At 39.9% G+C, this 14640-nt stretch overlaps 1 long non-coding RNA gene across 6 annotated transcripts in view; it reads right to left on the bottom strand.

Moving 5' to 3' along the window:
• Positions 1–14640, bottom strand: part of LOC149119590 (uncharacterized) — a 134720-nt gene that overhangs the window by 104090 nt on the left and 15990 nt on the right. Inside the window, exons 3-4 of one of the 6 annotated variants that reach the window (XR_016227876.1) lie at positions 8965–9067; positions 7914–8309 (exon numbers count right to left, since the gene is read on the bottom strand). The exons of 3 other annotated variants lie outside the window; for them this stretch is intronic. This is a non-coding gene — a long non-coding RNA (uncharacterized LOC149119590). Of the gene's footprint in view, positions 1–7913; positions 8310–8964; positions 9068–10286; positions 10483–11259; positions 11301–14640 lie in introns of those variants that run through there. 2 more of the 6 variants (XR_016227872.1, XR_016227873.1) reach the window with 2 other exon arrangements.

Below are 14640 nucleotides of genomic sequence, written 5' to 3'. Positions count from 1 at the left end.
CATCCCCTCCCAATTATCCTAACCCCCAGTAAATTAAATCCATCTAGAAGGATGTTGTTCAGAGAGGTAGAAGTCAATGTCAACGTGTAGGTCCTGGAGAGATGAGTTGGGAACTACCTTGTCAATTCTTTCAAGCACATATCAGAGTTTGACTTAAATCTTGCTAAATCAATATACTCAATCCATATGGATTAACAATATGTTCAACATTATGTTAAATGTTTTGAGTAGTTCAAAGAAATATGTGACATTGAGCCTTTAGGAGCTTAAAGTCTTCTAGGCGATAAGCAAGATTAACACATGCAAAGGAGAAAAAAAACCACACACAGTAGCAGAGGCCAGGTGCAAGACAGTCTTAAAATGGAGGAAGCAAAACTTTTTCTCTGAGTGAAGTCTGGGGCCTGACTTCCGTCAGCTGCATGACTGTGGATAAACCTTTGGACTTACATAGTATCTTGATCTCCTCACCTATAAAATGGGGAATGTTATACTAACCCTATTGACCTCAAGGAGTGGTTGGAATTATGAAATAAGATAAAGAAGATAAAGCTGCACTGTACAATGCTTCCCATTATGACCTGTGACAAAACCAGTGGAACAACTGAAGAAATAAGTCCCAGAAGGCTCTTTGTCTTTTGAGGTTGCCTTTTTAAACGTGATGCTTACTTTTATTTCTTTGAAAACATTTGAACAGACATTAAAAATTGTACATCTGTGGGGTACCATGCAATGTTTCAATACATGCATACATGTGTGATGTACAATCAGGGTAAATATATCCCTCTCAAACATTTAACATTTTAAGCAATTGCCTTTAAACAGTACTAGACAGATCATTTAAGTCGGCAGATTGTAAACCACTTGAGGTCCACACCATTCCTTTTTGGCTATAAATGTTCATAACTTGCTTAGAGCAAGTGCTTAATTTTTTTGTTGTTGTTGATTGAATGAATGAATGAATTCTCAAGTTTAGTTAGAACAACTTTGTATGCCACACAGTAACACAGAAGACCCTCCTTTTGGGGTTTCAGCATTGTCCTCTCATTTATATGACCCAAAGAATTAAAGAGGTGAAATTCTGATGCTCTAAGAAAAGTCTTTGCAGAGTCAGCTTCCTTGAGTTATTGCTAATACCATATCCCTGGGCACCAATAACATGGGCTTTTCTGGGTCTATCCAAAACACAATCACATAAAAGAGTTTTTTCTAAGCCCCAAAGATCCCTAACGGGAAGAGATTATGAAAGGCCCTTTGTGCTTCAGTTTAGCACAGCGGCTGAAACAAGACTGCAAACACAGTAGGCTACCAGTGGTGGAAGGCATACATCTCACAGTGTCTAGATGAGGGCAACTGAATCTCCAGAGAGGCCATCACCCAGCTCGTGGGTACATGCCCCAGGAAATCAGAGAGAGAGAGGGACAAGTGCCCACCACACATACAACTCATTATGTTGCTTAACAAAGCAACGATAACAACAACATCAAAATATTTACAGGGTTAAAGATTGCTATTTTTCCTTCTCCTAAATGAAATCTTCATGGAATGTGCTTCTATTTCCTCTGGGCCATTATAAAAGGAAATGTTTAGGAAATGACAATCTTTAGAGAAACAGGAAAACATAAAATACTTTAGAATGGAATGATTTTTCCATAAAGAAACATTACCTTCACCAAACGAGACGCAAAGCAGCAAGAGCTTTCCCCAGTGACAGGCAAGCTAACATGTAGGTCCCCCTGGGAGAAAGTTGGCTTACAATGATCTTGCCTGATGAGAGGGCACACAGCACAAGCAGACACTTGCGAGGCACACTGTGGTGGGAACAGAGGTTCAGAGGAGCACGGTTATCTCCCCCACTTCCCTACTTGTGTGCATCTCGCACCTGTCCCTGCCCGTAAGGCATTGATATTGCTCTTGTTTATTGGGTTTGGGACTTGTGTCCCTGTGTGTATTTTGTGCCTTTCCAATTTCTGCAATGAAGTGTTACAATCAGGGTTTTCGTTCTCCATCCTCTGAATTTCTGCAGTACCGTTTTACACCTCGTACTATTCACCAAAGCATTCTAAGTAAGACCTAGGGGAACTATCCTATCCGTCAGGATCCTAACGGGAAACAAAATTCAACTCACAAGGTTCAAATGAGGAGACTCTAATAAAGGAACCACCTACTGGGTTATGAGAACAAATAAAGGGTGTCGAGGCACCCAGGGAACTAGTACAGCAGGATGCCTGTGCATGTGTAAGCCTGAGAAGAGTAAGGGAAAGAAACAGAACCCTGTGCAAATTGGCACATGCAGAGGCCGCCCAGTGGGAGCTAAGGGCATGGAAGATCTCAGCCACTGGCTGAGAAGGGAGGGGTGAGGAGCAATACCTCTACCTGGGCACCTTCCAGCTTTCACTCTATTGCTTGTGCCTCTGTTGATGGAACCCATCCGGGCAGCGAGAGAGTCTGATGATGTAGTCCATGGGTTTCTGCCTCCAAGATCACAGAGCAGGGCAGAGAATGGAATGGGGCAGGAAGTAGGGTGGCAACAGAGAATAACCCTCAACCCAGTGACTGCTTCAGTGCTTCTGTGCTCAGCCACCCGCATCCCAGGGTTCTGAGTACAGGAGGGGTCCAGAGCTACTCTACAGCAGTTCTCAAAGGTAAGCAAGAGCAGAGACGAAGTCAGTGGAATGCTGCTATCTCTGTGTTCTGTGTTGCTGCTTTTGATCTTCTGTGTCAGTTTTTATTTTCCTAACTCTCCCTTCGTCCTCCAAAACTACTTTTTGGTATTTGCCTTGAGCCCCCACCCACTCCACCTGTCGCTGCACTGAGAATGAACCCACACAGTGAGACTGTGGACAGGTTGCTTAACCAACTGTGGGGAGTGCAAGGATCAGATGCCCCCAGCTTTCTTCCAACCCTAAAATGAAGCGTTATAATAATATTGAAAATAAAAATCTACCAGTGCTTACTTCCTAAGATTGTTAGATTTAAAAGGGGGGAGAAAACGGGAAGTGGGGATGAAAATAAATGATGTTGAAAGGGAAGGAAGGATTTGCAAGATTAGCTGAATCAATCGTTGTTGTTTGGAGATTATGGATTTGTATGGACTTTCAAGTCTCTCATGATATTTAGCGAAACTCTTCAAGGGTGTATAAGTAGGGGGTGGGGAAGTGGGAATACTCATTAAGCAAATTCTATCCATTAAAGTTCAACTCTACTTTCCCCAGTAATCCAGAATGTCCCCTAAAGGAGTTAAACCTTCAAAATTACGTGGAATCTGTTAAGGGTTATGGAAGATTTTTTTATTCATTACTGATCATATCAGCCATTGGCCAAAGAAGCACAGTAGCCTTTGCATTTGTGGGAACCTGGAAATGTTTATTTTACATGGAAAATAATAGAAAGGAAAACACTAGAGCAGTTTCTCTCTAGGAGCCAAAACAGAATAATTGGGAAGGGAGATTTAAGCATAATTATCTTACATTTCTTTAAATCATGCCACTATTTGCAGACCAGCTTGAAGACATATCTAAAGTTGCTTGTATAATCCTGCTGCAATACTACTCTTCTCTCGTGTGAATCCCTGAGTTCCTCCAACATCCCATCACCAAGATAATTATCTGGACATTCGTAAGGGGTTATCTTGCATTTTAATCATACTTGTCCTATCTTACACGCACTATATTAGGTTTGGGGACACCTGCTAAGATCCTCCAGAATATCTAATACCTCCCTGGTCTTACTATGGGCTCCCTGAGGGAAAAGGGTGTAGCACATCATTGTGCATAATGTCTGTCACATAGCATAAGTGCTCAAAATCTTTTGTGAGGAATAGCAGTTAAGATGCTGCTGGGGATGCCCACATTCCATATTGGAGTGGCTGGGTTTGAGTCTCGACTCCACTTCCAATTCCAGCTTCCTGCTCATGTGCACCCAGGAATGCAGCAAGTGATGGCTCAGGTAGTTGGATCCCTGATACCCACATAGGATATTCAGTTTGAATTTTCAGCTTCTGGCTTCAGCCTGGCCCAGTCCCAGCTGTTACGGGCATTTGAAGAACAAACCAACAGATGAGGTCTCTCTGTCTGTCTCAAATAAATCAATCAATGAAATTTTAAACAATCTGTAAGTAAATAGAAAGAATTATTTTTGCCCTTTCTCCCACAGTACAAGTTCTATTGAGGTCAGGAATTCTGCTATTCTGAACAGGTTCCTTTTTCTCCTCTCGGGTCACCAATGCAAACTTAGCAATAAAGAACTGAATGTTTTTGTTTGGCTAACAGAGGTGCTCACATACCCATCAATGTCCCTGACTTAACCATGGTTCAACTTACAATTGTTCAACTTCACAATCATGCAAAAGGGATACACCTTCAGTAGAAATCATGCTTCTAATGTTTCATTTTACTCTTTTCTGGACTAGCTCTATGTGGTGTGATCCTGTCTGGTGATGCCAGGCAGCAGCAGGGAGTGCAGTTCCCAGTCAGCTCCAGCACAGTTACAAGGGGCAACCACTGAAGCTTTGCAGTGTACTGGGTTGCTAAGCTACAATGTGCAGTGGGTTAGGTGTAGGTAATGCATTTTCAACTTACGGAATTTTGAATTTATGATGGATTCATAAATTATCGGGATGTAACCCCATGATAAGTTGAGGAGCATCATTATTTGTTCCTCAAATACTTACGGAATACCTGCTTTATGTTAGGATTATGCTAGGCACTGGAAATAGAATAGTGAACAAAACCAGACAAGGGTCTTTCCCTCAAGCAGCCTATGAAGTTATGAAGACACATGTATTAACTAGATACTCATACATATCAACAGAATATTGCAATCAGAATTATAAATTATTAAATTGGCCAACTTTAGGTAGCTTATGTTGAATGTTGATGTGAATGTGAGGATTTAGGAACCCTTAAGTCTTAATGATGGAAGTGTAAATTGATACAGCCATTCTGGAAAGACCAAGAAATACATAATCAGAGTAACCATATTTCTGTCTGGTGGTATAGCAATTCCTAAAAAGTTTGTCTGGGGTCATAAAGATATAGATGGGTGGATAGATAGATAAATTGGTAAGTAAGTAGATAGTCATTCATTGCAGTGTAGCTTCTGGTAGGATAGGAAAATGTGGTAAATGTACTCCATAGAGATGCCCCATAGAGATGGAAGCAAAGGACTAGGTCAACTGTCAGAAAACTATGATCTGTGGTCCAAATTTGGTCCATGTCCTGTTTTTATTTTGTTTAATTTATAAGTAAAATTTTATTGGAACATGGCCATGTCCATTTGCTTATGTGTTGTCTATGGCTATTTTCACACCACAGCAACCGAGTTGGGTTGCAACATAGACCATATGGCTTGCAAAGCCAAACATATTTAGTATCTGATCCCTTACAGAGAATATTTGCTGAGCTCTGAACTAGATACACGTGTGGAAATGTGGACAGATCTTAGAAACCTGATACTGAGTGTAAAAATCAGGAAAATACGATATATAATACTGATTCTCAAACTTGGCTACACATTGGGATAACCTGGGGTCATTTCAAAATTGTGGCACCTGAGTCCATTCTGTTTTTTAATGTGTTGTAAGTTTAACATTAGGTTAAAATTACAATGGTGATTCCAATGTGCATCTAAGTTTGAGAAACTTTCAGGGGCGTATGTGTGTATGTGTGTGTGTATAAATATGTGTGATATGCCAACATGGGAAGTGAGATACTCAGCAGACTCATAGAATGGCGGATGTCCTAAATAGCACTCTGGCCTCAGAATCAGCCCTAAAGGCACTCGGATCTGGCTGAAAAGCCCATGAGAGTATTTCAGGCATGGAAAGCCAAGACACTCTGGCAAAAAGATCTCTGTGAGTGAGATCCCAGTGGAAAGAACAGGTCTTCAAAGAGGGAGGTGCCTTTCTCTGAAGGGAGGAGAGAACCTCCACTTTGACTATGACCGTGTCTAAACAAGATAAGAGTCGGAGAACTCAGAGGGCTTCCATAGCCTTGGAAACTCATAACGGGTGCATAGGGAGATTACTGATGCCATAAACAGGAGTGTCAATTGGTAAAGTCAACAACAGGAGTCACTGTGCACTTACTCCTCATGTAGGATCTCTGTCCTTAACGTGCTGTACACTGAGGCTTAATGCTATAACGAGTACTCAAACAGTATATTTCACTTTGTGTTTCTATGGGGGTGCAAACGACTGAAATCTTTACTTAATGTACACTAAACTGATCTTCTGTAAAAAAAAAAAAAAAAAAAAAAGAAATTATCAATTCCCAACTTGACTCTCACTGGGATTAAACATGACAATAGGTCTGATCTGATTTCATCATCATTTAAAAAAAATCATCTATTATTTTTCACTTTATGTTTCTGTGTGGGAGCAAACTGTTGAAATACTTAAGGTATACTAAGCTGATCTTCTGTATATTAAGATAATCGAAAATGAATCTTGATGTGAATGGAAGGGGAGAGGGAGTGGGAAAGGGGAGGGTTGTGGGTGGGAGGGACGGTATGGGGGGGAAGCCATTGTAACACATGAGTCGTACTTTGGAAATTTATATTCATTAAATAAAAGATTAAAAAAAAATATGTGTGATATGTTTTTTGACTACACACAAAACATGGACACATAACAAAAATACACATTTGTGGAGAACATTTAATGAACCAGAAGATTCATGTTAAACATGTTGGAATGATTACATGTGGAAGGGGAGAATGGAGATGGTATGTGTGTAAGTATACATACGTACATATATACATGAATAAATACCAGAGAGAGGCCTTGCATGAACCGATAATATTAATATGTAATTAACTGGGAAGTATTAAGTCATCTCTTCATCTGGAGTTCAACAAATGTTAATCACTGCAACTGTGAAGTGATGCATTTATATAACTGTCCACTGGACACGTTCTCTTGGGATTCTCAAAGGCAAGCTTGATTTAATTAGCCTGAAATCCACTTCACTGTTTCTTCCCTCAAGTCTGAACCTGAAGATGCACATCTAAAATTATAGAGTAAAAACTCTCAAAAATCTGCTCTTCCACAAAAGCAATGAGAATATTAGCAAAAATTGTCAAAATCAGTTCCTTCAGGAGTAGGTGTCTGGTGCAGTAGTTAAAGTTGCCACTTGAGATCACCACAATACCTGGGTTAAGGCCCAGCTACTCCACTTCCAATCCATCTCCTTGCTAATGTGCACTCTGGGAAGCAGCAGATAAGAGCTCAAGCACTTAGGCCCCCGCTACCCATGAGAGACGCTTAGATGGAGTTCTAGTTTCCTGGCTTTGCCCTGGTCCAGCCCTGAGCCTAAAGAATTATCATTATTTCACCTGTCTGGCAGCTCCTTGGAAAAGCCCAGTTCACAGAATTTGTCTTTATTTCACTTGACCACTCAGTGAGGAAAGCCCTATTCCCAGGGAGATTGTTAAAAAAAAAAAAAAAAAAAAAAACAACAACAACTTAGTGGCAATTGATCATAAGCTTGCTTATTTCAGGCAATGATACCAATTGGAGAAAACAAAGAGGTAACCAAAAGCTTAAAAGGAAGATCTGGGAAATCAGATATGCACAGGGGGGCCTTGAAAATCTGATGTATTTCTGGGGATCTAGAAAGTCACATGTATTTGCAGAAAATGTTTGAGGAGGCCTTAATCCCTCACCTCTGATTGACCTTGACATTGTGTGAAACAAGAAGACATGGGCAGAGTTGTAAACAGTTAAAGCATTGATGGTGTGACCAAGGAATACCCAGAGCCCTTTGGCAAATGGTGGAAGATTTATTGATTCAAAGAAAGTCTCTGTGAAAACTTACCCAACTGTTAAGCTAACTGAACAAAGACTTCAGTTTTGGTACCCAACGAAGAATGAAGACATTACAGAACTGGTCCATGAGAATCATCATAAACAATTAAACAAATAGCGAAAACAACAAACTAGTCTGGGGAGGAACTAATTTCCACATTGTATTGTTTGAAATCTCCAGTTTTCAACAAAAAATTCTGAGGCATGCAAACAAAGAGGGAAGCATGTCTTATAGGGGGTAGAGGGTGTAGTCCCAGGAAAGCTGACAAAAGAAATTGTCACAAAGGAGGCCTAAATATTGGACATGCTACGTGAAGACTTTATTTAAAGTATTATATAGTACCTCCAAAAACTAAAAATTCCTTATCTAGAGAACGTATATATGGGGCTGATATTGTGACACAGTGGGTTAAGCTGCTGTGTGTTGAGTGATAATGACATGTCATGTAAGTGCTGGTTCTGATCTTGGCTGCTCCACTTCCAATCCAGATCCCTGCTAATGCACCTGGGAAAGCAATGGGAGATGGCCTAAGTCCTTGGTCCCCTGTCACACATGTGGGAAACCCAGATAGAGTTCCAGGCTCCTGGCTTCAACCTGGCACAGCTCCAGTGGTTACAGTCATTTGGGGAGTGAATCAGCAGATAAATCTTTTAGTTTATTGTTCTCTCTCTCTCTGTAACTCTGTCTTTCTAATAAGTAAATAAATTATATATATATATAAAGAGGGTACTTCAAAAATTTGTGAAAAACACAATTAAAAGATGCTTTTATGGGGCAAAAAAATTGAAATTACATATATGCAGGGCCTTCAAAAAGTTCATGGAAAATGCATATTATGAAAAGTTATTCATGGATTTCAAAAATGTTCTTGCTTCAAAATAAACTTGAACTGACTTGCTAGAACTTGTCTGAATAGGATCTACTCTGGGGGCTTTAAGAAAGATAAGACATTGGGCTGGCACCGCAGCTCACTAGGCTAATCCTCCGCCTTGCGGCGCCGGCACACCGGGTTCTAGTCCCAGTCAGGGCGCCAGATTCTGTCCCGGTTGCCCCTCTTCCAGGCCAGCTCTCTGCTGTGGCTAGGGAGTGCAGTGGAGGATGGCCCAAGTGCTTGGGCCCTGCACCCCATGGGAGACCAGGAGAAGTACCTGGCTCCTACCTTCGGATCAGCGCGGTGCGCCGGCCGCAGCGGCCATTGGAGGGTGAACCAACGGCAAAGGAAGACCTTTCTCTCTGTCTCTCTCTCTTACTGTCCACTCTGCCTGTAAAAAAAAAAAAAAAAAAAAAAAAAAAAAAAAAAAAAAAAAAAAAAAACAAGACATAAATTTGAAAAGAACTCCTCCTCAAAGCAACATAAATTCTGCTCAAATTGAAGACAGAACAACATCATTAACTTCAGAGAGAAAATCATGAGCTCACTGATGCTTTATGAAAAGCTTTGGGGATGATGCCCCCCAAAATACCAGCAGTTTATAAATGAATAACTCATTTTAAGAAAGAATGACATGATATTAAAAACTAAGCCTAAAGTTGCAGATCATCACAGCAATTTGTGAGGAAATAATCTTGTCCATACTCCAGCTGGAAAGGACAACAATAAATAGAAGAAACAATAGCCAGCAACACAGACACCTCAATTGGTTTATGTTACATTGCTCTGAAAACTGAACTCAGGCAAACTTTCAAGTCAATGGCACCAAAACTGCTGTACCCAGATAAGTGGCAGACAAGAGAAGAGCTAGCAGTAGAAATTTTAAACAGGTAGGATCCTGGAGCATTATTTAGAGAACTGTAACAAGAGACAAAAGATAGCTTTACTAGTACTATCCAGAAGATATAGCATAATCAAAGAAGTGGCTATGAAGAGGTGGAAGTAGACCAGTCAAGAACAAAGGTCCTGGCAACAAGTGTTTGGAGATGCAGATAACATCTGCTTACTAGGAGAGTGTTTTGATAAAGTTAGCCAAAGATTTAGTACAATAGCACCAGAGAAAACTACACTAGAGTCCTTCACAGCCATGACGGTCCTCCTGTTCATTCCTCTTATCAAATTAAGACAGTTAGTGTTGTGAGAGTTTTGATGAGAAACTATTAGGCATCCAGAGTACAGTCTTGATTTGGTTCAATTTGACTTATTTTTCTTTACTAATTAAAAAAATCTTTAAATGGAACTCATTTTTCTTCAGTTAATAATGATAAAAAGACTACATTGACGTGGTTAAATTTCCAGTGCCCTCAACTGTTTATGGATGGACCAAATGGTTGGTGTCATTGCTTACCAAAACACCTTGAACTTGATGAAGCTTATGTTGAGAGATAAAATTTATATTTTTACTTTTAAATTCCATTTTCCACAACACAAACATTTGAAAATCCTTTTGTATTTATTCACATGCAATAAATCATTTGCATTATTATCTTACTTTTTTCTTTTTTTATTTTTGCTTTTCATTTTTTTTAAGATTTATTTTATTTATTTGAAAGACAGAGTTACAGAGAGAGGTAGAGACAGAGAGAGGTCTTCTATCCGCTTGTTCACTCTCCAGATGGCCGCAATGTCCAGAGCTGCACCGATCCGAAGCCAGGAGCCAGGAGCTTCTTCTAGGTTTCCCACATGGGTGCAGGGGCCCAAGGACTTGGGCCATCTTCTACTGCTTTCCCAGGCCATAACAGAGAGCTGTATTGGAAGAGGAGCAGCCGGGACTAGAACCGGTGCCCATATGGGATGCTGGCGCTTTAGGCCAGGGCTTTAACCCTCTGCTCCACAGCACTGGTCCCAACACTTTCATATTTTTAAAATCTATTTGAGAGACAGAGAGAGCAAGACAGGCAGACAGATAGACCATCCCCATCCACTGTTTCAGTTCTCAAATGCTCACAGCAGGCAGGAGGGGGACTAAGTCAGGAGCTGGGAACGCAATCCACGTCTCTCACATGGGAGGCTTTGTAGCCATCATGTTGCCTCATAGGGTTTGCACCCACAAGGAACTGGAGTCTGGAACTAGATAGCTGTGTGTCAAACCCAGGCAGTCTGATGAGACACAAGCATCCCAATCAGCTCCTTAACTGCTGAGACAAATGCCTGCCCTTGAACTGCACGCTTTAAAGGGTGAATTATGTGGAGCATGAATTATAACTCAATAAAGATGCCATTTAAAAAACCTTAGCTCATATATCCAGATTTCTTATTCTAGTGAATGTCAGAATAATTCACCAATTTATATAAGGCAGCAGCTTTCTTTGACAACTCCTGTCCCTACTCTGTTTTTTATTCTATTACCTATTCCTACCAATATCTTCTCTTACATATTTACCCAGGCTGTTTAAGCCTCTGCTATCTCTAACACCACTATCCGTTATCTTTTTCTACCACCAATTCTCCATTATCCCTTGCCTGAAATATTCAGTAGCCAATCATGCGTGCCTTATGCAGTCATTATGCATACCCTCTTACCTGTTCCCTTATCCATTCTTCACTCAATAGCCAAAGGAATCCTTTCAAAATGAAAAAAAATGTAATAGGCTTTTTTATGAAGGCAAATTTAGATAAATAAAAGTGTGCAGATTCTTTGTGAGTTACTACAAAGTGAACATATCCCTGGAAGCATTATTCATATCAAGAAGTAAAACATCACCATCACCCCAGAAATTCCCCCACCTCTGTTGCTTTTCGTTCACCACTGCCTCTTCCCCTCACTATCCTGACTTCTACCAATATACACTGGTTTTGCCGATTTTTAAAGTATATACAAAAGGAATCATACTAAAACTATTCTTTTGTCTTTGGATTCTTTTACTTGACATTATGTTTGGGAGAGTCATCCAGTTTTTGTATGTAGCTGTATAGCATTAATTTTCATTATGGTACACTATTCCACTTTGAAATCTATTCATTTATTCATTCAGCAGTTGATAGCCTGCTACTGATGAAATAGCTGAGTTATGAAAATGAGGCTGCTATGAACATGCTTATATAAGACTTGTGTGACTCATAAGTGTATGGCTCTTTTGAGTACATCTGAGGGTACTTCAAAAGTTTTGTGAGGAAATGGAGTGAAAATATAAGTTTATATTTACTGCAAAAAATTTTTGAATCTTTTCACAGTTTTTCATAATACAAATTTCATGGACTTTTTGAAGACCCTTTTCTGCATGGATTTCAATATTTTTGCACCAATACAAAGTTATTTGTTAATTCCAGTTTCTGCAAACTTCTTGAAGTACCTTATACATTGAAATGGAATTTTTGGGTCATGACATATGCATATGTTCAGTTTAGTAGATGCTTTTGAGTGGTTTTCAAATACGATTATACAAATTTACACTCCCACCAACAAAGCATGAAAGTTTCAGTTGCTGTACGTTCTCACCAGTACTTGAGATTGTCAGTCTTAACACTGGACCAATTCCAATGAGAATATGATTGTAATTTATTGTTACCTTAATTAGCATTTCCTCCATGGAAAATGAGGTTAATACTATTTTACGTGCTTAATAGACATCTGGTTATTCTTGCTTCTGAGATTCTTATTCAAATATTTTGCTCATTTTCCCATTGAGGTACTTGTATTTTCCTTATGAAATATTCCAGCTCTGAGTCTCTATGGTTTGTCCATTCACTGTCTTATGGACAGGTTTTGTTGAACAAGAATTCTTTTTCATAAATGTTTATTTATTTGAAAGAGAGAGACAGAGATAAGCAGAGAGACAGAGAGAGATCTTCCATCCACTGGTTCACTCCCCCAAATACAACAACCAATGCTAGGCCAGGCTTAAGCTCATTCCACATTTCCCACGTGGGTGACCAGGACCGAAGTATTTGAGCCATGATCTGTGCCTCCCAAGGTGTGCATGAGCAGGAATCCTGATCAGACGCAGTCAGGACTTGAACCCAGGGATTCTGCTATAAGGTGCAGTTATCCCAAGTAACTTCTTAACCTCTGTATCAATGCCTGCCCATGAACAAGAATTTTTAAAATAGTCCAACATACAATCAACAGGGTCCTATTTGCCAATCTTCTTTATGGTTGGTGTTTTTTGTGTTCTGTTTAGAAATCTTTCCAAAAGTACTGAAGCTCTTCTCCTATACTATCTCTTAGAATTTTTTTGTTTTATGTTTTGAACTGAGTCTCATAACTTATCTGGAATTACTTTTGGTTATGTTAAAGAAGTTAAGATCTGTTTTTCTTTCCATATGGTTTTCCAACAGAACCAAATCATTTATTGGTAAGAACATCCTTTCTCAATATAGATTAAAATTTAATTGTGCTAAGGGTAAAGCTCTTAGACTGAAATTCAGAGTTATTTCTGATGGGGATACTTTAATCTAAAATTAAGGAGTTACAGCTAAAGTCCAGCAGCTAATGTCCCTTGTTACCCAGGACTGCTAATGTGTTCTATCCTCGTGAAGAATAGAGATGCAACCTTGAAAAGGTGATCCTTACTGACCGGAATCCCATGAACTACCTGAATAGTTATGAATGAGCTGCTGAGGGTTCTTGCATCTCAATCTTCCCCAGACTGCAGAAAATCATGTCTATCCTTAGACAACTAAGTATTTGCTGTGTAGATGACTCTCTTAGAGGGAGCTAGCCAGCCTTTGGGTAGAATGTGCTCTGATCTCCTTGGGTTGATGGATGTAAACCAGCTGTAGAATTGACTTGCATTTTATATATGGCTTTGGATATTTTTGTGCTGTCAATCAGATTTCTGGTCAAGAGCTCTGGGATGTATCATCTGACAGCAGCATGGATTGCATGGGTCAGTTGTTTCTGATGTTTGATTCGTGCTCCTCCCGGGAGCCTGGAAGGCTGAAACATTACAGTTCTGGCTTCCTAACCATTCTCTCTGAACTACTGATGCCATTTTAGTCCTCTCCATAGACTTAATACCACCTCCCGTAATTGTTTACAGCTTTTGCAAACTTCTTATAACACACAGACACTATCCCAGCTCTTGAGAAAGTCCATGACCGTGGACATCAACTGTCCTGTTGACTTGCCCAGCTTTATCACTCCCTTTTTGCTATTCATACTTGGAATAGCTCCCAGCACTCATCATGCTGATTCATACTTCTTTAATTTTAGTCATGATGTTCCCCCCTTCCTTGATCACCCTTTCCATTTTCATTTACTGCTGGAGGTGAAATTCAGAAACCTTTAAAACTTTATTAGTCACCAGGAAGTTTTCCTATGACTCAGGTGGGTTGAACACCCCATACTTACTCTATGCCTATAACATGATATCAGAGCCCCTGCTTATGTGCCCATGTCTCTCATGCTGGTTCCACATACCATTTATCTTTGAAGCCCCAATATGGGGCGGTGCCTAGCGCATTGTGGTGGTTTGATCTATCCATGTTGAATGTACCTAAATTGTGGTATTACAAGGAAAGGATTGATATACTCAGAAGTCCTTACAACTAGGGCGAGGACCCAGTAGGATGAAGTATTACACATAACCACGAGATGGACAGCTTTGGTTAGGGACCCATATCAGCCCAATCACTCACTTAAGATCCATAAAAGAAATTTAAAGCTCAAAATTTTGCAACTTGTACACAGGCTCTGAGTTTATAGAACCGATCCTCCCTTTGTCATGCATTTCTTTCAAAAATTGAATTAGTATTAAAAGGCAACAGAATGTCCTCCATCTAATGTTTTCTTTAGCCAACAGCAGACCGTATGACACATCTTGCAAATAACTGTGGTGTTCTGGGGAAGTATTAAAAAAAAAAAAAAAAAAAACACAGACCAGCCAACAAGAACACTCAGGGACCTTGTTGTTTGTTTTTGACCACTGAAAAAAATCAAAGCTGCAGTGGCCAACGAGTATA

Source organism: Oryctolagus cuniculus, chromosome X, assembly GCF_051225735.1.
Source record: "Oryctolagus cuniculus isolate XC-2025 breed Fujian yellow rabbit chromosome X, ASM5122573v1, whole genome shotgun sequence".
In the NCBI taxonomy this organism is placed as follows: Eukaryota; Metazoa; Chordata; class Mammalia; order Lagomorpha; family Leporidae; genus Oryctolagus; species Oryctolagus cuniculus.
Note: the sequence above shows the minus strand (reverse complement) of the source record. Positions and strands in the feature narration are given on the sequence as shown.